This window comes from Aythya ferina (genome assembly GCF_964211825.1).
Source record: "Aythya ferina genome assembly, chromosome: W".
Classification (NCBI taxonomy): domain Eukaryota; kingdom Metazoa; phylum Chordata; class Aves; order Anseriformes; family Anatidae; genus Aythya; species Aythya ferina.
In genome coordinates, this window is record NC_140313.1 from 6,678,692 (window position 1) to 6,704,798 (window position 26,107).

The 26,107-nt window shown below is 45.8% G+C and overlaps 1 long non-coding RNA gene and 1 pseudogene across 5 annotated transcripts in view; one reads left to right on the forward strand and one right to left on the reverse strand.

The window, feature by feature from the left end:
* The window catches only part of LOC311426372, a 265,382-nt gene extending 243,986 nt beyond the window's left edge, over nt 1–21,396 (reverse strand). For 2 of the 4 annotated variants that reach the window (XR_014686678.1, XR_014686679.1), the window contains exons 1-3: nt 20,599–21,386; nt 19,341–19,399; nt 16,130–18,508 (exon numbers count right to left, since the gene is read on the reverse strand). This is a non-coding gene — a long non-coding RNA (uncharacterized lncRNA). Of the gene's footprint in view, nt 1–4,502; nt 4,848–14,106; nt 14,795–16,129; nt 18,509–19,340; nt 19,400–20,598 lie in introns of those variants that run through there. The other 2 variants (XR_014686677.1, XR_014686680.1) reach the window with 2 other exon arrangements.
* LOC311426280 (very low-density lipoprotein receptor pseudogene) lies at nt 11,325–16,124 on the forward strand (annotated as a pseudogene). The gene has a single exon. The product of its transcript is annotated as a very low-density lipoprotein receptor pseudogene (transcript).
* Nucleotides 21,397–26,107: the final 4,711 nt, after the last annotated feature.

The following is a 26,107-nucleotide window of genomic DNA, read 5'->3' on the forward strand; positions in this document are numbered from 1 at the left end:
TGTCTCCGCCAACTAGCAAAAAAGAAACGCAAGCTTTCTTAGGCCTCATGGGATTCTGGAGAATGCATGTGCCAGGCTACAGTCAGCTTGTGAGTCCTCTATATCGAGTGACTCGAAAGAGAAACTATTTTGAGTGGGGCCCTGAGCAACAACAGGCATTTGAACAAATCAAACAAGAAATAGCTCGTGCAGTAGCCCTTGGGCCTGTCCGTACTGGACCAGCTGCGCAAAATATACTGTACACTGCAGCTGGGGAGCATGGGCTCACCTGGAGCCTTTGGCAGAAAACCCCAGAAGAAACTCGAGGTCGACCTCTGGGCTTCTGGAGTCGGGGCTATCAAGGATCAGAAGCCAATTACACCCCAACTGAAAAAGAAATACTCACAGCATATGAGGGTGTTCGAGCTGCTTCAGAAGTTGTGGGTACAGAGGCACAGCTCCTCTTGGCACCGCGGCTACCTGTGTTACATTGGATGTTCAAAGAGAAAATTCCCACTACACACCGTGCAACTGATGCTACATGGAGTAAGTGGATAGCGTTAATTACACAGCGGGCTCGAATGGGAAAACCCAATCGCCCAGGAATCCTGGAAGAGATTATGGACTGGCCGGAAGGCAGAGATTTCGGAGTGCCAACAGAAGAGGTAACCCGTGCTGAAGAGGCACCACCATACAATGAGTTGCCAGAAGACAGAAAGCAGTATGCGTTGTTTACTGACGGATCCTGCCGTGTGGTAGGGAGCCATCGGAAATGGAAAGCTGCTGTGTGGAATCCCATACGACGAGTTGTGGAGGCCATGGAAGGGGAAGGTGAGTCAAGTCAGTATGCAGAAGTAAAAGCCATACAACTAGCCCTAGAGATCGCCGAAAGAGAAAAATGGCCAGCATTGTATCTTTATACTGACTCATGGATGGTGGCAAATGCTCTGTGGGGGTGGCTGCAGCAATGGAAAGAGAGCAACTGGCAGCGCAGAGGTAAGCCTATCTGGGCTGCTACCCTGTGGCAAGATATTGCTGCCCGGGTAGAAAACCTGGATGTTAAAGTACGTCATGTAGATGCCCACATGCCCAAGAGTCGCGCTACTGAAGAACATCAGAACAACGAAAGAAGTGGATCGAGCTTCGAAAATTGAAGTGGCTCAGGTGGACCTAGACTGGGATAGACTGGGAACGTAAGGGTGAGCTGTTTGTAGCTCGATGGGCCCATGAAACATCAGGACATCTGGGGAGGGATGCCACTTACAGATGGGCTCGTGATCGAGGGGTGGACTTGACCATTGAGGCCATCACACAGGTTACCCATGAGCGTGAGACCTGTGCTGCAATCAAGAAAGCCATGAAGGTAAAATCTCCCTGGAACAGGGGGAGATGGCTAGGGTTTCAATATGGTGAGGCCTGGCAAATTGACTATATCGGACCACTCCCAAAAACCCGCCAAGGCAAACGGTACATACTCACCATGGTAGAAGCAACTACTGGGTGGCTGGAAACATACCCTGTAAACCATGCCACGGCCCGAAACACTATCTTGGGCCTGGAAAGACAAGTATTGTGGCGTCATGGTACACCAGAGAGAATCGAGTCTGACAATGGGAGTCATTTCCAAAACAATCTTGTTACCTCCTGGGCAAAGAGGCATGGTATTGAGTGGGTGTACCACATCCCTTATCACCCACAAGCCTCTGGGAAGGTTGAGAGGTACAATGGACTGTTAAAGACTATGTTAGGAGCATTAGGTGCTGGGACATGGAAACAATGGGACACAAATCTACCAGAAGCCACTTGGCTAGTTAACAATAGGGGGTCTGACAGCCATGCTGGTCCTGCCGAAACAAAACCCCTACACAATGTGAAAGGAGCTAAAGTTCCCGTAGTGCATGTAGGAAGGTGGATGGGGAAGGCAGTGTGGGTTGCTCCTGCCTCGGGAAAAGGCAAACCCACTCGTGGGATTGTCTTTGCCCAAGGACCAGGGTATACCTGGTGGGTCATGCAAAAGAATGGGGATATCAAGTGTGTGCCTCAAGGAGATTTGACCTTGAGAGAAAACTAATCTGTAATCTAAGTTATATGTTGCAGGAAGATGCTGTAGGATCAACGACAGGTCAACTTTGCAAGAAACCGGGCAGTGCAACAAGGACTTGAGCTAAGCTGGTGCTGGTGTCCAGACATCCAACTCCACCTGCCTTGAGTGGCCACTTTGGCAGATGAAGACCTAATCATCAACAGTTCTTATGAACATTTTCCAACAAAGACCTATGGAATGAAAAGATACACCTGCCTATTAATCCTGTCCTGTTAAATCCTTGTCCTGTTAAAGGACAAGGAATAATGATGAGAATGCTTGTATGCTAAAGCATGGGGATCTGAGTGTGACGCAAATGTTATGGAATAAGGGGTGGAGGTTGTACTGGGTCTGGCTGGAATGTTAACTTTCCCGGCAGCAGCCCATACAGTGCCGTACTCTGTACTTGTAGCTGGAACAGCAGTGTTATCACACCAGTGTTGTGTCTACTGCTGAGCAGCAGTGGCACAGCATTGGGCCTTTCTCTAACCCTCCTAGGGGGTGGGCAAAAAGTGAGGAGAGAAACATCACCAGGGCAGCTGACCTAAACCAATCAAAGGGATATGCCATACCATGTGGTGTCACACTCAGCAATAAAAGGTGGAAACAGGAAGAAGAGGGGAGGGGTGGGCTCTCGTTGAGAAAACATCGGTCCTCCTCTCGAACACCGGCTGCGTGCATTGAGGCCTTGCTTCAAGGACGTGGTCAATCATCGCTCATTTGTGGGAAGCAGAGAGTAATTTCTTTCCTCTGCACTTCCATATAGCCTTCATTTATTTTGTTTGTTTGTTTTCCTCCCTTCTTTTTATTTTTCCTTTTCCCCTCCCTTTTCCCCTTTCCCTTTTTATTTCCCCTTAGTTAAATTGTTTAGTTCATGGTAGTCTTTATTTAATTGTTATAATTATTTCCCTTTAATTAAATTATCCTTATCTCAACCCGTGAGTTGTTCTTTGCTTTACTTCTCCCCCTCCTCATTTAAAGGAGGGGGAGTGAGAGAGCGGTTGTGGGGTTTAGCTGTCCAGCACGGTAAAACCACCACAAATACAAACAGAAACATACCTGTACCTGGCTAACAAATGACGCAGTATCTCATTTTTTCTCCTAAAAGCATAGGTGAGGTCCAATAAAGCCTGTGTGAGTGTTTGAGGCATTTAATTATAAGAACTACTATTCTTACCAAAATTTCACCAGTTTTTGATGTACAGAAACTAAATTAATGTTGCTCATAAAAATCTGTGCTCATAAATTCTGGAAGCTGTCTTCTGAGGATATGAGTGTGCAAATAATCATGAAATATTCAGCTTCTCAGAGATGAAACCTGTTTCCCCAAAAGCCACCTATAGTTCCTTGAGGATAAATAGCTGCAAGAATCATTCTTGCAACTTCCTTAAGGAGCAATTCATATTCACAGAAGTCATCTGCTAGAGTTTCACAGCACTACTACATGCACAAGAACTGCTTGTACAAGTGTGGTGGGTTAACCGTGGCCAGCAGCCAGCTGCCCACCCAGCCACTCACTCATTCCCCCTATTCAACAGGACAGGGGGAGAAAATAGGATGAAAAAGCTCATGGGTCAAGACAGGGAAATTGCTTACTAGTTATGGTCACAAACAAAAGAGACTCGACTTGAGGGAAATTAATTGAATTTATTGCCAATTCAATAGATTTTGATAGTGAGAAACAATGAAAAAGTTAAAACAACACCTTCCTCCTTCCTTTTTCCCAGGTTCAAAATTTACTCCTTCATTCCTGACTCTTCTACCCACCCTGCCCCCAGTATTGTACGGGGGGATGGAAGGTTATGGTCAGTACATAATTGTTCCTCTCTGCCACTCCTTCCTCCTCAAAACTTTCCCCTGCTCAAGCATGGGACCTGCAGTCCTTCAGGAAAAAATCTGCTTCAGTGTGGTTTCTCCACAGGTCACAATTTCTACAGGAAACATCCAACTGCTCCCGTATGGGGTCCTCTGTGTGCTGCAGTGTGGATATCTGCTCTGGCATGGTCTCTTCCAAGGGCTGCAGGGGAATATCTGCTCTAGCATTTGGAGAAACTCCCCCCCTTCCTTCTTCTCTGACCTTGGTGTTCGCATTGCTGTTTCCCACTTTTTTTCCCCCTCTGCCTCTGTCTGGTGTTTTTGTCCTTTCTTAAATATGTTTTCACAGAAGCACCACCAGTCTGATATAGCAAGATAGAATATGAACATTAGGATCCTGTGGGTCAAAACCTACAATGTATATTTTCCAAACAGCAAGATTTACTTCTGATTTTCTGTTTCCTCTGTAACTGAATTGTTCAACTGATTCTATTTTTATCTCTGCTTTTACACCCTTTAGGCTTGTCTACTTCCCCCTAAACTTATAAGCACCCACTTCACCCATAACCTAAAATAAACCATTCACCTGAGATGGTGTACTGGGTCTGGCTGGAATGTTAACTTTCCCGGCAGCAGCCCATACAGTGCCGTACTCTGTACTTGTAGCTGGAACAGCAGTGTTATCACACCAGTGTTGTGTCTACTGCTGAGCAGCAGTGGCACAGCATTGGGCCTTTCTCTAACCCTCCTAGGGGGTGGGCAAAAAAGTGAGGAGAGAAACATCACTAGGGCAGCTGACCTAAACCAATCAAAGGGATATTCCATACCATGTGGTGTCACACTCAGCAATAAAAGGTGGAAACAGGAAGAAGAGGGGAGGGGTGGGCTCTCGTTGAGAAGACGTCGGTCCTCCTCTCGAACACCGACTGCGTGCGTTGAGGCCTTGCTTCAAGGACGTGGTCAATCATCTCTCATTTGTGGGAAGTAGAGAGTAATTTCTTTCCTCTGCACTTCCATATAGCTTTCATTTATTTTGTTTGTTTGTTTTCCTCCCTTTTTCCCCTTTCCCTTTTATTTCCCCTTAGTTAAATTGTTTAGTTCATGGTAGTCTTTATTTAATTATTATAATTATTTCCCTTTAATTAAATTATCCTTATCTCAACCCGTGAGTTGTTCTTTGCTTTACTTCTCCCCCTCCTCATCTAAAGGAGGGGGAGTGAGAGAGCGGTTGTGGGGTTTAGCTGCCCAGCACGGTAAAACCACCACAGTCCTTTTTGGCGCCCAACGTGGGGCTCGAAGGGTTGAGATAACAATAGAATTGATTAAACGCATACAACTAACACACTTGCTTGCTAGTAACCATGTCCATTGTCCTGTTAATAATAATGGCTTTGTTCATATGTCATGCAATCCGTGTCATATTCTCCTTTCTCCTATATATCCGATCCGACAAAGTGCTACAATCTGTGTTCACTTTTTTTTAATTCGCTGTGCTGCCAAGCACTGACCATGGGTTTAATCTGGAATTCAGGCTCTGCGCTGTTATCATTTGGGTCTCATGGAAACTATCTTTCAGAGAATATTCAGAACTACACTGCCTTCCTTTTCTCATCTGGACACCAGTTTATTAATAATATCAGGAATGGTACCTTTTCCTTCTTTCACAGTGGGCTAATTACAACAGTTTGGGAGTATTTTGAAGATCCATCTGTAACCCATGTATTGCTATTTCTAATTCTGAATAACAGGTTTCATTTTCTCTCTAAGATTAGTCGATTGTTTAGAAAACTTACTTGGGAATCTGTCCCGAAACAGTCTTGTGGCGAGTGGCACGGTGTGTGGGATGATGTTGGCAGATACCTGTCACGAGTGTCTCCTCCAATAGTTTTGAACTTCACCCCTGAGCAAGTGCTAAATCCTAAAAACTTGGTAGAATGTTTGAGAGTTGTATGTCCTGATCCTGATAATGCCGGAGAACGACAGCTTGCAGCATTGTGCTGGGTCCTGGTTTATTCCTATCAAACACTGTTTAACATCATCCAGCAACTTGAAGAGAGGGAGGAAGTCTCTGAATCTGATGACCAAGTAACACATGCAGTGGCTGACCCAGAGGACCAACCAACTATGGTATCAGTCGCCCCCATAGTCAAGTCAAAACAATGGAAACGGAGGTCAGCTCGTTTAGTAAGGGAAGAAGCCTCTCCTAAGAAGGAGGGAGAAGGGGAATTGGCAGGCACCTCTAAAGCAGAGCCATCACAAAAACAGCAGGAAGATGAGACGGAAATCATAAAGGAATCAGAAATCACTCGATCCATATCCTTGAGTGAGATGCGAGAAATACGAAAGGATTATGGTCGACGCCCAGGTGAACACATCCTCACTTGGCTGCTCCGATGCTGGGATGCTGGGGCCAATAGCATACAATTAGAAGGCAATGAAGCCAAGCAGCTGGGATCCGTCTCTAGAGAAAGGGTAATCGACAAAGTAATCGGGAGAGGAGCACAGGCCCTCAGCCTCTGGAGACGACTCCTGGCAGCTATCAAAGAAAGATATCCCCATAAGGAAGATATTGTATATCACATAGGCAAGTGGACCACTGTGGATAAAGGTCTCCAGCATCTGCGGGAATTAGCTGTGCGGGAGATGATTTATAGTGATTTGGACAATGCCCAGACACCTCAAGACCCCGATGAAGTCCAGTGCACAACATCCATGTGGCGTAAATTTGTGCGGAGTGCACCATCAGCACATGCCAGTACCCTGGCAGCAACTCGCTGGGACGAGGGGACGGGACCAACAATGTATGATGTGTCCTGCCAGCTTCAACAATATGAAGACAATCTCTCTGCTCCGCTACAGTCCTGTGTCTCAGCCGTGGAGAAACTGTCTAAAGGACTTGACAAGCTCGTGGAGAAAGTATATTCCCCCTCATCTAGACAGAGTGATACTTCAGCCACTAAGAATCAGCATTCGCCTGCTCAAGAGAGAGAGTACCCAAGACGTACACCACGTGGCACCTTGTGGTTTTATCTGCGTGACCAGGGGGAAGATATGAGGAAATGGGATGGTGTACCTACTTCAACCCTAGCTGCTCGGGTACGTGAACTGAAAGGAAATACAGCAGCAAGAAGAGGGGCTCCTAAGAGAAATGCTGCTCCAGTTTCTATTGGGCAGTACCCCAGAGGCAGTAGAAGAGCTGATGTTATTCTTGACCACGATGAAGGGACCTCTACCTCTCATTTGCCAGAATTTGTGCATTTGCAAGAATTAAGTGGCAGACGCTCCAGCCAGGACTAGAGGGGCCCTGCCTCTGGCCAGGTAGAGGAGAGGGATAACCGGATTTATTGGACTGTGTGGATCCGATGGCCTGGAACATCAGAACCACAGGAATACAAAGCTTTAGTGGACACTGGCGCACAATGTACCATAATGCCATCAGGCTACCAAGGGACAGAACTCACCTGTATCTCTGGAGTGACAGGGAGATCCCAACAACTATCTGTACTGGAAGCTGAAGTGAGTCTAACTGGGAATGAGTGGCAAAAGCATCCCATTGTGACTGGCCCAGAGGCTCCGTGTATCCTTGGTATAGACTATCTCAAGAGAGGGTACTTCAAGGATCCAAAAGGATACCGGTGGGCTTTTGGCATAGCTGCTTTGAGCACAGAGAAGATTAGGCAGCTGTCTACCCTGCCTGGCCTTTCAGAAGACCCTTCTGTTGTAGGATTGCTGAAGGTTGAAGAACAACAGGTACCAATTGCTACTACAACAGTGCACCGACGGCAATATCGCACCAACCGAGACTCCCTGATTCCCATCCATGAGTTGGTTCACCGACTGGAGAGTCAGGGAGTAATCAGCAAGACTCGCTCACCCTTTAATAGTCCTATATGGCCAGTACGAAAGTCTAATGGCGAGTGGAGGCCAACAGTGGACTATCGAGGCCTGAATGAAGTCACGCCACCACTGAGTGCTGCAGTGCCGGACATGCTAGAACTTCAGTACGAACTAGAGTCAAAGGCAGCCAAGTGGTATGCCACAATTGATATTGCTAATGCATTTTTCTCCATCCCTTTGGCAGCAGCATGCAGGCCGCAGTTTGCCTTCACTTGGAGGGGCATCCAATACATCTAGAATCAGCTGCCCCAGGGGTGGAAACACAGCCCTACCATTTGCCATGGACTGATCCAGTCTGCACTGGAGCAAGGGGGAGCTCCTGAGCACCTTCAGTACATTGACGACATCCTCGTGTGGGGCAACACAGCAGAAGAAGTTTTTGAGAAAGGGAAGAAAATAATCCAAATTCTCATGAAAGCTGGTTTTGCCATTAAAAAGAGCAAGGTCAAGGGGCCTACACAGGAAATCCAGATCTTGGGGGTAAAATGGCAGGATGGACGTCGCCATATTCCAATGGATGTGATCAATAAAATAACAGCTATGTCTCCGCCAACTAGCAAAAAGGAAATGCAAGCTTTCCTAGGCCTCGTGGGATTCTGGAGAATGCATGTGCCAGGCTATAGTCAGCTTGTGAGTCCTCTATATCGAGTGACTCGAAAGAGAAACTATTTTGAGTGGGGCCCTGAGCAACAACAGGCATTTGAACAAATCAAACAAGAAATAGCTCGTGCAGTAGCCCTTGGGCCTGTCCGTACTGGACCAGCTGCGCAAAATATACTGTACACTGCAGCTGGGGAGCATGGGCTCACCTGGAGCCTTTGGCAGAAAACCCCAGAAGAAACTTGAGGTCGACCTCTGGGCTTCTGGAGTCGGGGCTATCGAGGATCAGAAGCCAATTACACCCCAACTGAAAAAGAAATACTCACAGCATATGAGGGTGTTCGAGCTGCTTCAGAAGTTGTGGGTACAGAGGCACAGCTCCTCTTGGCACCGCGGCTACCTGTGTTACATTGGATGTTCAAAGAGAAAATTCCCACTACACACCGTGCAACTGATGCTACATGGAGTAAGTGGATAGCGTTAATTACACAGCGGGCTCGAATGGGAAAACCCAATCGCCCAGGAATCCTGGAAGAGATTATGGACTGGCCGGAAGGCAGAGATTTCGGAGTGCCAACAGAAGAGGTAACCCGTGCTGAAGAGGCACCACCATACAATGAGTTGCCAGAAGACAGAAAGCAGTATGCGTTGTTTACTGACGGAACCTGCCGTGTGATAGGGAGCCATCGGAAATGGAAAGCTGCTGTGTGGAATCCCATACGACGAGTTGTGGAAGCCATGGAAGGGGAAGGTGAGTCGAGTCAGTATGCAGAAGTAAAAGCCATACAACTAGCCCTAGATATCGCCGAAAGAGAAAATTGGCCAGTATTGTATCTTTATACTGACTCATGGATGGTGGCAAATGCTCTGTGGGGGTGGCTGCAGCAATGGAAAGAGAGCAACTGGCAGCGCAGAGGTAAGCCTATCTGGGCTGCTACCCTGTGGCAAGATATTGCTGCCCGGGTAGAAAACCTGGATGTTAAAGTACGTCATGTAGATGCCCACATGCCCAAGAGTCGCACTACTGAAGAACATCAGAACAAAGAAGTGGATCGAGCTTCGAAAATTGAAGTGGCTCAGGTGGACCTAGACTGGGAACGTAAGGGTGAGCTGTTTGTATCTCGATGGGCCCATGAAACATCAGGACATCTGGGGAGGGATGCCACTTACAGATGGGCTCGTGATCGAGGGGTGGACTTGACCATTGAGGCCATCACACAGGTTACCCATGAGTGTGAGACCTGTGCTGCAATCAAGAAAGCCATGAAGGTAAAATCTCCCTGGAACAGGGGGAGATGGTTAGGGTTTCAATATGGTGAGGCCTGGCAAATTGACTATATCGGACCACTCCCAAAAACTCGCCAAGGCAAACGGTACATACTCACCATGGTAGAAGCAACTACTGGGTGGCTGGAAACATACCCTGTAAACCATGCCACAGCCCGAAACACTATCTTGGGCCTGGAAAGACAAGTATTGTGGCGTCATGGTACACCAGAGAGAATTGAGTCTGACAATGGGAGTCATTTCCGAAACAATCTTGTTACCTCCTGGGCAAAGAGGCATGGTATTGAGTGGGTGTACCACATCCCTTACCACCCACAAGCCTCTGGGAAGGTTGAGAGGTACAATGGACTGTTAAAGACTATGTTACAAGCATTAGGTGCTGGGACGTGGAAACAATGGGACACAAATCTACCAGAAGCCACTTGGCTAGTTAACAACAGGGGGTCTGACAGCCGTGCTGGTCCTGCCGAAACAAAACCCCTACACAATGTGAAAGGAGCTAAAGTTCCCGTAGTGCATATAGGAAGGTGGATGGGGAAGGCAGTGTGGGTTGCTCCTGCCTCGGGAAAAGGCAAACCCACTCGTGGGATTGTCTTTGCCCAAGGACCAGGGTATACCTGGTGGGTCATGCAAAAGAATGGGGATATCAAGTGTGTGCCTCAAGGAGATTTGACCTTGAGAGAAAACTAATCTGTAATCTAAATTATATGTTGCAGGAAGATGCTGTAGGATCAACGACAGGTCAACTTTGCAAGGAGCCGGGCAGTGCAACAAGGACTTGAGCTAAGCTGGTGCTGGTGTCCAGACATCCAACTCCACCTGCCTTGAGTGGCCACTTTGGCAGATGAAGACCTAATCATCAACAGTTCTTATGAACATTTTCCAACAAAGACCTATGGAATGAAAAGATACACCTGCCTATTAATCCTGTCCTGTTAAATCCTTGTCCTGTTAAACAACAAGGGATAATGATGAGAATGCTTGTATGCTAAAGTATGGGGATCTGAGTGTTGTTGAGGGATTTCTTGAAACAGCAAAAATCCCATGGCTTGCTGTAGCTGAGCAAACCAAGCTACCAGGGCAACTATGAGAAGTTCCCATGACAGTGTTCCCACATCGCCCAATTGAGGAATTCAGGAAAATATTGTTACCAGTAGCTGGCCTCAAGGACAAGGTCTATGTGACTGCTAATCACAAGGGGGTTGTTTTCTTGCAGGTGGGGTTGTTTTCTTGTAGCTGTTTGTCTGAGTGCTTTTGACCAATAATCTTGTGTGAAACACTGTCCACCCCTGTTAAGTTCTCTATAAAAGTTAGGCTATTCGGGCAATAAAATGGAGCATGATCTGACTCTACTGGTGTCTGTCGTGCTTTCGGCCGTGCTTCCTGCAACATATGGCGCCCAAACAGGCTGAGGCCGGGACATTGGAGCGGCGCCGGGACATCGGAACGGCGCCGGGACAGAGATCCGAGGCACACGGCAAGCCGACCACCGCACAGAGAGAAGCATTGAAACACCCTACTAACCGACCTGGGCAACGGCCTCGGGGTGAGAAAAGGGAATCGCGGAGAGACGTGGAATCGCGGTGAGACGCGGAAAAGGGAATCGCGGAGAGATGCGGAATCGCGGGGGGACGCGGGAAATTTGAAGTAATCACATGAAAGTGAAGTAATCGCGGTGCGATACGGGCCATCCGAGATCGAGTTGCTACGGGAGACCAGAGGCGTCAGTGGACAATGGCGGCCGACCCTCACCGTGTGGCGAGTCGGCACAGAGCAGAGGGGCGGAGATCAGGACCCTGCAGCCTGTCTGACGTAACCATGGAGGCAGCGGCAGCAGCGGCTGTGCTGCTTCTCTCTGGCATTCTTTTTATAAGAAGTTATCTTGCAATGCAAAAAAAGACTATTCGTCCCCAGATCGGTGTTATAACTATGTTTCTGGATAACATTCCATGGGGTTGCCACATTCTACAGACTATTAATGACGATTTAGCTCTATTGCAGGGCAGGAGAGCAGAGACGCAGATTACACCGCCAAATGACCACCGTCAGTCAGGCTCGTTCACAAACAGCTTCTAGGGTTGCAGCTGGCACGGCCTGCAGCCGTATAGCAGACGTTACACTCTCTTTCCTAACTAGTAATCATGTGTCTCACCCATTTGTGGTGAATGGTCAGTGGTAAAAAAGAAAAGGGGGAAAGTAAGGGGCGACAAAGACAGAAACGGTACCAGGAGGATGCCACTGACACTAACGGCATGGGTAATAGGAGCAGTATAAGTGACACAGGTGCAGGGCGGCGGTGGGTGCTGCCGCGCTGCGGGGCACTCTGCCTGCTGCTCGCCCTCGCCGGCCTGTGCACTGCTGCCGACGGTGCTAGAGCAAAATGTGAAGACTGCTTAGATGGCAGTGATGAGAGTGCTTGTGTGAAGAAGACGTGTGCTGAATCTGACTTTGTGTGCAACAGTGGTCAGTGTGTGCCAAATAGATGGCAGTGTGATGGGGATCCGGACTGTGAAAATGGGTCTGATGAGAGTGCTGAGCTGTGTCATACGAGAACATGCCGGGTAAATGAAATCAGCTGTGGTCCTCAGTCAACCCAGTGTATCCCAGTGTCCTGGAAATGTGATGGTGAAAAGGACTGCGACAGTGGAGAAGATGAAGAGAATTGTGGCATTGTGACTTGTAGTGCAGCAGAATTCACATGCAGTAGTGGGCAATGTATTTCCAAAAGCTTTGTCTGCAATGTTCAAGATGACTGCAGTGATGGTAGTGATGAGCTGGAGTGTGCACCTCCTACCTGTGGTGTTCATGAGTTTCAGTGCAAGAGTTCTACCTGCATCCCTATCAGCTGGGTGTGTGTTGATGATGCTGACTGCTCCGACCACTCGGATGAATCTTTGGAGCAGTGTGGCCTCCAGCCTGCACCTCCAGTGAAGTGTTCTACGAGTGAGGTGCAGTGCGGCTCAGGTGAATGTATCCACAAGAAGTGGTGATGTGATGGAGATCCTGATTGCAAGGATGGAAGTGATGAAATTAACTGCCCTTCTCGGACCTGCAGGCCAGACCAGTTCAGATGTGAAGATGGGAACTGTGTCCATGGGAGTAGGCAGTGCAGTGGTGTGAGAGACTGTCTGTATGGCACTGATGAAGCAAACTGTAACAATGTTATTCAGTGCTCTGGACCTGGCAAATTCAGTGCAGAAGTGGAGAATGCATAGATATCAATAAAGTGTGTAACCAGCAGAGAGACTGCAAGGACTGGGGTGATGAGCCCTTGGAGGAATGCATCATAAATGAATGTGACTGTCCAGCTGGGTTTGAGTTTATAGACAAGAGAAACTGTGGAGACATTGATGAATGTCAAAACCTTGGTATCTGTAGTCAAATGTGTATCAACCTGAAAGGTGGCTACAAAAGTGAACGTAGCCGTGGATATCAGATGATTCCTGCTACAGGAACCTGGAAAAGGCCATACTGGTACAAAGACACAAATAACACCTGTGATTGCAATGACGCTGCTAAGCAGGGTTTAGGGGTTTATAGCATGGAGACAAGGGGTAACAACTACAGTGTTTGGAACAATTGTACAGCTTTGGCCTTACCTCCTGATGTGCTTCTGATTTGTGGGGATGGGGCCTGGCAAGGTATCCCTGCAAATGCTATCAGATGTCCATGTTACATAGATAAACTCATTGTATTTGCTCCTAGCTTGTTACAGTTGCGTGAGATCACCAGACATAAATGGACATTGCTTGCATTGGATTGCAATGATAATGTTGAATTGTGTGGGGTTGCAGCTAGAGCGGCATTAGCAATTTCAGTGCCTGGAGTGGCATCTGCGGCCACACGTAACAACTTAGAAAAATTGGTATGCTGGGCCGAGAGGCAAGCCTATGCCACGACAGAGATACTTGAGGAGATGTTACCAGATCAAAATAGTCTGCGACATCTGCTTTTACAGGATCAAGCTGCTATTGACATCTTGCTTTTGGCTCAAAGGAATGGGTGTGAGGACTTTAAGGGAATGTACTGTTTAAACCTTTCTGATCATAATGAGTCAATTCACAAATCCATTACTTTCCTGAAAGAGCACATGAGAAAGATTCAATATGGTATCAATCCTTTCAATCAATGGTTCACTGACTTGTTTGAAACAAAGTGTAGATGGTTGCTGGGTTTAATCACAAGGGGATTAAGGATTTGGTTTATGGTGGTGGTAATCATCGTTGTGTGTTGTAGGTATAGCTAAAGAGTTACTTGTAAAACTGCTGTGTCAGGCTTGGTTTGCTCAAAAGAAGAAGGGGGAATTGTTGAGGGATTTCTTGAAACAGCAAAAATCCCATGGCTTGCTGTAGCTGAGCAAACCAAGCTACCAGGGCAACTATGAGAAGTTCCCATGACAGTGTTCCCACATTGCCCAATTGAGGAATTCAGGAAAATATTGTTACCAGTAGCTGGCCTCAAGGACAAGGTCTATGTGACTGCTAATCACAAGGGGGTTGTTTTCTTGCAGGTGGGGTTGTTTTCTTGTAGCTGTTTGTCTGAGTGCTTTTGACCAATAATCTTGTGTGAAACACTGTCCACCCCTGTTAAGTTCTCTATAAAAGTTAGGCTATTCGGGCAATAAAATGGAGCATGATCTGACTCTACTGGTGTCTGTCGTGCTTTCGGCCGTGCTTCCTGCAACAGAGTGTGACACAAATGTTATGGAATAAGGGGTGGAGGTTGTACTGGGTCTGGCTGGAATGTTAACTTTCCCGGCAGCAGCCCATACAGTGCCGTACTCTGTACTTGTAGCTGGAACAGCAGTGTTATCACACCAGTGTTGTGTCTACTGCTGAGCAGCAGTGGCACAGCATTGGGCCTTTCTCTAACCCTCCTAGGGGGTGGGCAAAAAAGTGAGGAGAGAAACATCACTAGGGCAGCTGACCTAAACCAATCAAAGGGATATTCCATACCATGTGGTGTCACACTCAGCAATAAAAGGTGGAAACAGGAAGAAGAGGGGAGGGGTGGGCTCTCGTTGAGAAGACGTCGGTCCTCCTCTCGAACACCGGCTGCGTGCATTGAGGCCTTGCTTCAAGGACGTGGTCAATCATCGCTCATTTGTGGGAAGTAGAGAGTAATTTCTTTCCTCTGCACTTCCATATAGCTTTCATTTATTTTGTTTGTTTGTTTTCCTCCCTTTTTCCCCTTTCCCTTTTATTTCCCCTTAGTTAAATTGTTTAGTTCATGGTAGTCTTTATTTAATTATTATAATTATTTCCCTTTAATTAAATTATCCTTATCTCAACCCGTGAGTTGTTCTTTGCTTTACTTCTCCCCCTCCTTATCTAAAGGAGGGGGAGTGAGAGAGCGGTTGTGGGGTTTAGCTGCCCAGCACGGTAAAACCACCACAGATGGAGAGGTTGAAGAATGGCCTGATCTGTATTTTTGAATAAATCTTTTAAAGACAGCAGACTAATTTCAAGGAATCACCAACATAACTGAGAACAGAATATGCCTTTAAAATTGGAGTCGTTTCCTTTTGTTTTTTTAATACATCTCCTAAGCTAGAGCATATCCATCCCTACATTTCTGCATTCCAGGGGGGCAAAGTCAACTACAAAATAGAGAAGTTGCAGCCAAATACACATTTATATTGGCTTATTGGCACAGACTGGATATGGCGTATAAAGAAACTGGAACTTCAGAATCAATAATGCTGTGCAGGGCGTACAGTAACAGGAATGCTCTGCAACTAGCTAGTCTTTCCATCAGAGTACTCAGTAATCACTAAGTTATGAAAGAAAATTCCAGTAAGCAATATTACCTGGGCTGTAAAGAGAATGATTATACCAATTTAATTATCAACAAAACATACTTAAGGGGCATAACCTCATTTTGCACCACTGGGATCTACTTAATTTCTCACATACTCAAATAACAACATACACCAAAAATGTTGAGGATTGCAAGGCTGGTGTTGCAGTTCTTGGGCTGGTGTTTAAGGCTAGTTGTGACCCTGCTCTGAGCTCCAGGAGAGCAGTCTGTCTCTTCCCCATAACTGTCTCTCTTGAAGCTCTTACAGGTTCAGTGCAGTTCCACGTGTTAGCAAAGACTGTACAAGACAACCACTTCTCCTACACTTTGAACACAGCAACACAACTCCAGACCTTAAAAATTCTTCTTTTCTTTTTTTTTTTTGTGTGTGAAATAATGTCATAAAAATATTTTGAAGTTGAAGAGAAAAGGCTATTTTGACCTATGCATTTATGTTAAAATATATACTTGATCTTTTCTGAAGGACTCTGCATTTAAGTTACTAGAAACATCTTTGCCACCTTCTTTGGATCAGAATTTAATTTCTAATCTTTGATGGACCTCTAACTTCATCAGAGTAAACATCAAAGTCCCATTCTTTCACTGGTAGCCACAAATAAACTTTACTTAAAAACAAAAAAAAAAAACAACAAAAAAAAACAAACTTACAGATCAGACAAACCCAGATGGCGAAAAGGCTTCCTGGACAAACTTGAGAGCTTGTTTCTATGGGAAAACAGAAAATTTGCATTGATTAGGGCTGCTTCTTTTTATACTTAAAATATAGTTTGTGTCTCTCAAAAACTGAAGAGCCCAAACCAGCTCTAAAAGACCCTTATTCCTTTAACTTCAGTGGGAAAGGAATAGTCTCCTTTTACTGTTTGATGAGGTTCAAGGATTTGAAATCTATCCTGTGTCCAAAGTCAAATGCATTCTTTAAAATCAAAATCAACAGGGATCAATATTTTAACGTTTAGCACTACTGGTCATTACAGAAAAACAGCAGATTTAATTGTATTTCACAAGTATTCTGTAAAGTCCGGGTGTTAATGATATGCTCAATTTAATCATAAATGAAATGGGTGTATCCCTTTCTTTGATGCTGCACCAAACTTTACTCACATAAGCCATCCTCACATGCTAGCACAAATCCACAAATAATTTAGTTATTATTTTAAAATTATATGTGCAATATGCACCCACAGAAAAGATCAAAACAAAATTGTAAAATGCCTATATTGGGCTTTTTATGTTAATTAACAATTTATGGTTTCCAGTGGTAATTAAGTGAAAGGTCCTCTCCCATTATGCAGAGCAAAGAAATGTTCATCTGAATAAGAAATGCACCCCCTCCCAGACTTACAAAAATGCTTTCTCCACTCCAAACCAAAATAGGTCTGTTTTTCTATAGTCTTATCAATCCACAAATTAAAGATAATGAAAGGAGTAAACTGTAGAACTGCTAGAAGAGTACTGCAAATCAGCATTATGAGCAAAAATACCATGAGTCTTATGTGTTATTATAGAGGCACCATAGGGGCTCAATATTTACAGTTGCATAGCACTTAAAATAGGGATTAAACCTCTTCCCCCTCCTCCTGAGTAAAGAACACAGTGTTTACTCCTCTGACTTTCATCCCTTGATCTCTGAATACAAGATAGTTTTCAGAGAAATTACAGGCATACAAGTTTGATCTTTTATAAACATTTAGAATGGAATCTTTAAGATATTTTATTTACTATATTTCTTTGTCAATTCCTTCAAGCAAACAATGGCCTGAAGTTAGCAAGCTGACTGGTCCTAATGTGTGAGAAAAAAATGGGTGAGCTACTGTTTCATTAGTCAGGTCAACCAAGCTACCTTACAGTAGATGCTGGTGGAAACATCTCATGTGGACCCTGATAGACAAAATTCAAGTACAATTTATATGTAGGACAGAAGTTGTGGTTAAGTAAAAAATAGTCAATATGATAACTAACTATGATCTTTTCCCTAATATTCAAAAACAATAGGTTGAAAGAAAGATGTTAAATCCTCCTATGGAATTAGGCTCTACTCTATGGCACTGCAGCAACACAAAACATGTCAAATATTACCACTCCACAGGTGATTCTCATTTATCAAAAAAATAACCTCTAGGCCTGACACTTCTAAGCAGTGCACACAGATGTCCCTGCGGTATTCCAAAACAAGGCATGCACCTGCTTCTTTTACCTGCACAGTGATTAAATCCCACCTTTCTTGAAAGACAAACAGATACACAGTGAGTTCTACCTGCAGATATACAGTTCTACCTACCCATGTGTAGTGCCAAGGTTTTGGTAGCAGGGGGCCATAGGGGTGGCTTCTGTGAGAAGAATCTAGAAGCTGCCCCATGTTAGGTAAGGGCCCCACTGCTGACCAGGGCTGAACCAATAAGCGATGTTGTTTGCACCTCTGTGAGAGCATATTTAAGACAGGACAGGACAGGAAAGGACAGGAAAGGACAGGAAAGGACAGGAAAGGACAGGAAAGGAAAGGAAAACACTGCTACTCAGCAGCTGGGAGAGAGAGGAGTGAGGAACAGACTTGCAGGCGCCAAGGTCAGTGAAGAAGGAGAAGGAGGTGCTCCAGGCATTGGAGCAGAAGTCCCCTGCAGCCTGTGGTGAGGATCATGGTGAAGCAGGCTGTCCCCTTGCAGCCCATGGAGTACCATGGCGGAGCAGGGTTCCATGCTGCAGCCCATGGAGGAGACCAGAGTGGATCAGGTGGACCTGCACTGACGGAGGCTGCAGCTTGTGGAGCTCCCCCCAACCCCCCCCGGAGCAGATTCCGGGCCAGATCCATAGCCCGTGGAAAGGAGACCATGCAGGAACAGGTGACCTGGCAGGAGCTGCTGCCCGTGGGGGACCCAGGTTGGAGCAGTTTGCTCCTGAGGGATGGACCCCATGGTACAGACCCATATCTGGAGCAGTTCTTGAAGAGCCTGCGGGCAGCCCACGCCAGATCAGTTCACCAAGGACTGCATCCCGTGGGAGGGACCCCACAGCACAGGGGACGAGAGTGACCTAGAAGGAGTGGCGGAGAAGAAGTGTTATAGACTGACCATAACCCCCATTCCCCCGTGCCACTCACTTGCTTCTCTAGCTTAGTAGGATTTATTGATTATTACTAACATCTCCCTACTTTGAGTCTGTTTTGCTCGTCGTGATAATTGTTGAGTGATCTCCCCATCCTTATCTCAAACCAAGCCCTTTTCATCGTATTTTTCTCCCCGTTCCTCTTTGAGGAGGGGGAGTGAGAGAGTGGTCATGGAACTCGGCTGCCCACCTGAGTAAAACCAGCACATCATGTCACTTACTATTCTAGCAGGGTGACACTTTTTTAGAGTGGGAGTCAACATATTCCAGATCATGGGAGGATAAGATTTAAATCTTGGTTTCTGCACAGTAGGGGACCCTGCTTTTCCATACCAGGATTCTCTAACCATCATAGGATGCATCTGTTGTCGACGGAAGGAAGACACAGACGCTCAATATGAGTGAACAGTGAACTTCAACCTTAATGGATAGCTCTGTCGCCTTTTATCTAGTTCGAACATAATCAACTCATACATATTGCAAAAACTAAGCTCAGGATTGGCTAACATTTCCCGCTCTTTTCAGGTAGTTCCTCCTTCTTTTAGCCACCGTCCCGCCTTAGGGACTTTCCCAATCGCTCAAGGGCATCGTGTCCTTGAGCCTGATTGGCTCTCAGCCAGCTGTGTACGTGCCAGACTCATGTGAGTTGAGTACGGTACTTCACTAGCCCATTGCCTCTTAACTGCCCAACATCCACGTGTCTTATTTCACTTAACCATTCCTCCACAATTCCCCCGTTTTTATTTTGCGCTACAAATACCTTCTCTGTGAGTTGCTCTAGTTTCTTAGTTAGGCAGTTAAGGATTATACGTGCAGCAACTAAAAAAATAATAATAATACAAATCAATATAATTATAAGTAGAAAGCGAAGTCCCTCTTTAACTAACAAAACCCATCCACCCATGTTCCCAAAAACAGATTTAAGCCAACCTTCAAAACAACTATCTTGTACTACAATTTTTTGCATATGATCCCTTAACCATTTCAACTGGTCGTGAATTGACTAACCGTGGTCGGAAAGATAAAAGCAACACATTCCTTCTACATCTTCACACCCATGTCCCTGAGCCAGCAGTAAGAAATCAATAGCGGCCCTATTTTGCAATACAGCATGTCTTAGACTCTCCATATATTGTGACATTTCAGAAAGAACTTGTGTTGTTACATTTGATTGTTTAACAGCCCAACAAGCAAGCTTATTAATGTTAGTCAAAGCGTGTGCAGTTCCCACACCAGGCACCAAAGAAGCAAAGAATCTTTCTGCTGGACCCCACAATTCTACATCATCATTACAGTCAGAACCCAAAGCTTTTAGTTCTCGTTTAATTCTTCTGCTCCTTGTCGAGTTCTGCCACGAGTGTAAATCTGGAGTGAAAAGTGTGAGTCGCCCTAGGTAACACAGTCCTCCAAAAGCATTGGCTGGTACTCCTTGCCATGCACGGTCTCCACAGATCAAAAACATGCCAGAGAGAAGCACCACAGCCGCCGCTGCTTCCATGGTTACGTCAGACAGGCTGCAGGGTCCTGATGTCCGTCCCTCTGCTCTGTGCAGACTCGCCACACGGTGAACTCCAAGCGCAGCGCTGCTCGTGGCGGTGACTGAGGGGGGTGGGGAGGCTCCCATTGCCCCGTAGCCCCAAGGCAGCGTTATCATTCTCTCTGAAGGCGGCAGTGGGCAATGCCCAGCTCCAGCACTTCCCGGCAATCCCAGTCGCTCTGTAGCGGCAGCAGCGACTCTCTGCTCAGCCTGATGTGTAGCTAAAGCGCTAGTGACTGTTCTCCAAGGCTTCAATAAATTTTTTAGCAGACTTAATATCATTAATAACATCATCAAACAATTTATCTCCAAATTTACGCCACTCTGTTTGTTCAAAAAACTGTATCAGGATTTGTAAAACAACCCTGCGCTACTGCATATGCTAATAACCCTGGCAAATCTTTTTCTACAATCTATATCTAAAATACTCCGCTTTTCTAAAAAGCATCTGAGCAAATTATACGCCGCTTGTCTTTCATACCTTTATATATACAGTTGCAGCCTTTCCAAAGACCTCGGTGGCGCTTTTCCGGCGGGACCCTTTATAGGCTCATCCCGAGTGCGGGGACTCTCTTCCACCTTCTGAGCTGCGGGTGCGGGGACTCCTGTCCCTTTCACCTTTCAGACCTCGGCGACGCGTGACTGGCGGGATCCTCTCCCGGGTGCGGGGACTCCACGTCCCTTTCACCTTCCCGACGCGGGTGCGGGGATTCTTGTCCCTTCCACCTCCTGGGCTGCGTTGCAGGTACGGATCCTCCCTTATTCCGTCGAACACGTGGCCCAGGATCACTGCCAGCAGTGTCCAAATCCCGTTCAGACTGTCCCTGCTTGGGCGCCAATTTGTTGTCGACAGAAGGAAGACACAGACGCTCAATATGAGTGAACAGTGAACTTCAACCTTAATGGATAGCTCTGTCGCCTTTTATCTAGTTCGAACATAATCAACTCATACATATTGCAAAAACTAAGCTCAGGATTGGCTAACATTTCCCGCTCTTTTCAGGTAGTTCCTCCTTCTTTTAGCCACCGTCCCGCCTTAGGGACTTTCCCAATCGCTCAAGGGCATCGTGTCCTTGAGCCTGATTGGCTCTCAGCCAGCTGTGTACGTGCCAGACTCATGTGAGTTGAGTACGGTACTTCACTAGCCCATTGCCTCTTAACTGCCCAACATCCACGTGTCTTATTTCACTTAACCATTCCTCCACATGCATCCCTCAGGGAAATTTGCATCCAGATGTTGTTTCATTTAATGTGATCTTCCCTGGCACCCTAACAAGGAAAGCCCAGGCTCAAGCTCTGATTTCAGACCAAGCCAAATAGAAGGGGATTTAAAAATCATTACTCTCTCACTTCCCAAGTACTATAGTATCACAATACAGATCTGAAAATGAGCCTCAAACATCTTACGTAAGAGCCCCAGCCATCCTATGAGATGGTATTTGTCTTTTTTTTTTCTTAGAAAGATACATTCTTAAAAAAATAAAAAATAAAGCAAATCTTAAAAATAATAAAGACTGACACTAGGAAAACTTTTGCTGTTGGTAACCTGAAGTGGACATAAAAGCCTACCTATTTCACAGGCAGGACTGAAGTTCCATTTTTCCTATGGATTTCCACCTGGCTGCTTCCTTGCTTAACTTACTCATGGTCATCTAATTCTCCATTTCTCTGTGAGGAGCTGAGATGCCTCATTCAGACCTAAGAGCTCTACTGGACAGCAAACTGTTTGGTGTTGCTGTAATTGTATTTTGTTCTTAATTAACTTCAGGTCACTCATCACTTTTGGAGAATTACTGCAACCCCCTAGTCATAAGAACAGTTGTTACTTGTTTAAATTCATAAGTCAGACTTACTGCCCAAATATCAGTGGGTATGTTACTTTCTGATCACTTCATGCAGGTATAAATGATTGCATGAGCCAGTGAGAACTGGAATTATTAAGTAAAATTATCAAAAGAATAAATTATTATTATTTTAACAAATGCATTTGGTTAAAAAAAAAAAAAAAGTAACTCAATAGGTTTCATTGTCTTTTTTAGACTTGTACCAGTTGTGCTTGATATATACCAGACAAAGGAAGTAAGAAGCAGTAAAACCAGTAAAAACAAACAAACAAAAAACCTGTTCCAATATTCTTGGCCATATGTTGACACATTTAGTACTTTATGACTGTAGCTTTTTCCTCCATCTAGTTTAGGTTTTTCAAGCTGACAACTACTGTTATTGATTTATTACCTTAAACTATGCTTTGATAGTAAATTTACTGTTATAGATATATTTCATAAACTGAGCACTTTATATTGATTATAGAGATGCCTGCTGTGAAAAACATGGTGAAAGCAATGACCATTCATCCACTTCCACAGAAAGAGAGAAAGAGAATATAAATTAGTTCCCCATTCAATTACACACGTGTGTATCAGCCCAAAGAAGATCCATCTGGAGTTCAAAAGCCTTTTTTTTTTTTTTTTTTTTTTAAAAAAAAAAAAGGTTTGGAGTACAGAGTCTGGCTCTAAGGATAGCACCAGCATGCAGTCAAAAGAATGACTGTATTTTACATATAGGAAGGCTCTGCAGGAGGATCTGGATAGGCTGGACTGATGGGCTGAGGTCAACTGCATGAAGTTCAATAAGGCCAAGTGCCGGGTCCTGCACCTGGGGCACAACAACCCCAAGCAGAGCTACAGGCTGGGAGAGGAATGGTTGGAGAGCTGCCAGGCAGAGAAGGACCTGGGAGTGATGGTTGATAGTCGGCTGAATATGAGCCAGCAGTGTGCTCAGGTGGCCAAGAAGGCCAACAGCATCCTGGCTTGCATAAGAAACAGTGTGACCAGCAGGGCTAGGGAGGTGATCGTCCCCCTGTACTCGGCTCTGGTGAGGCCGCACCTCGAGTACTGTGTTCAGTTTTGGGCCCCTCGCTACAAGAAGGACATCGAGGTGCTTGAGCGGGTGCAGAGAAGGGCAACGAAGCTGGTGAGGGGCCTGGAGAACAAGTCCTACAAGGAGCGGCTGAGGGAGCTGGGCTTGTTCAGCCTGGAGAAGAGGAGGCTCAGGGGCGACCTTATTGCTCTCTACAGGTACCTTAAAGGAGGCTGTACTGAGGTGGGGGTTGGCCTGTTCTCCCACATGCCTGGTGACAGGATGAGGGGGAATGGGCTAAAGTTGCGCCAGGGGAGTTTTAGGTTGGATCTTAGGAAGAACTTCTTTACCGAAAGGGTTGTTAGACATTGGAACAGGCTGCCCAGGGAAGTGGTGGAGTCACCATCCCTGGAAGTCTTTAAAAGACGTTTAGATGTAGAGCTTAGGGATATGGTTTAGTGGGGACTGTTAGAGTTAGGTCAGAGGTTGAACTCGATGATCTTGAGGTCTCTTCCAACCTAGAAATTCTGTGATACATACGAATATCAAGCCCACTCTAAATTAGCGAGCCCTAATACAGCTAAAAGCATACCTATGGCAACACAGAGTGGCCTGAGAAGCTGCATAATTATTCACACAGCTAGCAACACTGTTGCATTTCAGTATCCTGAAATGATTTGCTTTACATACTCCTTATACGTCTGTTGCTCTTCGCTGTAATACCTTTCTAGGTGGGTAGATTCAGTTTCCTAATCTGTATACAGTATTCCAATAAATACCTTACTAGCAGCTAAAGTAATGGAGAAAATATGCACTAATCTAACACAAAATTACTTTTAATCTGAGACTGAATTTGCTTTGTCCTGCTACATCATGCTGAGATTCTGTTCCAATATAGCTACTAAACATTTCTCTGCAACTGTGTCACTTAGCCAATAATTTCTCATTGTGCAGTTCCACAGTCATTGCATATGCACTACATGGAATTTCATCTTATAAAATCATAATTCACTAGAAAATTAACACACAGGTTGTGGGGCCAAAGGCATATACGAACTTGGATAGCCACCAAAGTCTTATCGCTTTGGTCAGCGGAAAGCCCTGGGAATGTGATGATTAGGAAACCTGGACAGTGAGAAAGTAACAAAGTGCATGTAGGCTGTATTCTGTTGCTAGGAGGTTTCTATGGTATTGTGCTATCTTGGGACAGATATAAAAGAGTAGAGGTAGAGACAATAAAAAAGTTATTTTCCTTTGCTTGCAACTTGTATTCATTGCCACACAGATAGACACAAACTCATTCTGGAAGATATTGCCCTTATTCACCAACTGATTATAGTAAAAGTGGCTGATGAACCTTGGATGGCCAACCCCAGTCATAGAAAAGGCAGCCCTAGGGAGTGCTAGCAACCAGGAACACTGCGAACAGAGCATGCAATCAGGGACAAGGACCACATTGCAATTTGTGTGGCAGTTCACATGGAAGGGCATGTGGGAATGGCTGGCCACCCTGCTCATTGACCCTGAAAGTTCCGGTAATAGTTGCTGAGACAGAATGGTGGGTACTTGTCTTAGAGCAAAGGCTGCAGCTCCAGCTGGGGTATCTCCTCCCCCGCCTCACAGTTGTCTGATGCTTCCACCCAGACAGAGCTGTTGAAGGGAGAGGCTGTAGTTCAGACCTCAGACTGCAGGAAATGCCTAGACCTTTCTCTTGTAGCAGGGACAGGCAGCAAATCTGCCTGCAAAAGTAGTGCCCAGGTGGAGGACCTCCTGCAGCAGGTGACCGAGCTGCAGGAGGCAGTGAGAAGGCTGTGCAATATCAGGAAAGCTGAGAAGGAGCTAGACAGGTGGTTCCATATGCATTCTGCTCTGGACCCACAGCCAGAAACTCCCCCTCAAGACCACACAGAAAGGGATGATACTGAAAACACAAAGGAATGGAAGCTTGTTACAGCAAGGACCAGCAGAAGTCCAACCATTTCCCCCATTGCCTAAAGTGCCCTTGCAGAACTACTTCACTGTTCTGGGGACTGCAGGGGAAGTACCTGTCACATCAGGAGAGGCACAAGTGTCAACTAATCCAGCTTGGCCTGTTCCCTGTATAACAACCAGTCCAAACAAGAAACAGCAATAGGTGATAGTTGCAGGCAAATCTCTTCTGAGAGGCACCCGTTTGCTGATCTGATCTACTCTCAAGAGAGTTTTGTTGCCTACTGGGGGCTCATATTAGGGATGTTGCCAAGTGACTACCAAGCCTTGTACAACCCATAGACTACTATCCAATGCAGTGATTTCATGTGAGCATGAATGACACTGTCAAGAGCAAAACAAGGTGTATCATGAAGGACTATAGAGCCCTTGGAGAAGCTGTAAGAGGCTCCGGAGCACCCGTGGTCTTCTCTTCAATCCTACCAGTCAAAGGAAAGGGCTTCAAAAGGAACATTCAAATCCAGCAGATAAACAAATAGTTGTGGGACTGGGATTTCACTTTTTAGACCATGCGACTCTCTTTGAGAAACCTGGTTTACTGGGAGTTGACAGGGTCCATCTGTCGGAGGGGAAGAGCTGGAGTCACAGGCTTGCCAAGCCGATGAAGAGGGCTTTAAAGTTGCTGGGGAAGGGGAACCTCAATCCAACTGACTTATTGGTTTGATGTCAGTGCCAGAAATAGATGCCCAGAGCCAGGAAAGGAATCAGAGGTCAGCAGGACAGCACCCAAAGAGCAACACAAAGGAATTCCATCCACTTCATCTAATAAAACAGTCTAATCAGGGGCCCAAGTTAAATGCCTCTACATGAATGCATGCAGCATGGGAGCTAGATGTGGGGAACTGGAAGTTTTAGCTAAGTTCCAAGGCTATGATATTATTGGACTCAATGACACATGGTGAGATGACTCACAGGCCTGTAGTGCTATGATAAATGGTTACAGGCTCTACAAGAGAGATAGGCAGGGAAGGTGAGGAGGTGGAGTAGCCCTGTACATTCACAGAATCATAGAATGGCTCAGGTTTGAAGGGACCTTTAAGATCACCTAGTTCCAACCCCCTTGACACGGGCAGGGACATCACCCACTAGACCAGGGTGCCCAGGGCCTCATCCAAACTGGTCTTGAATACCTCCAAGGACGG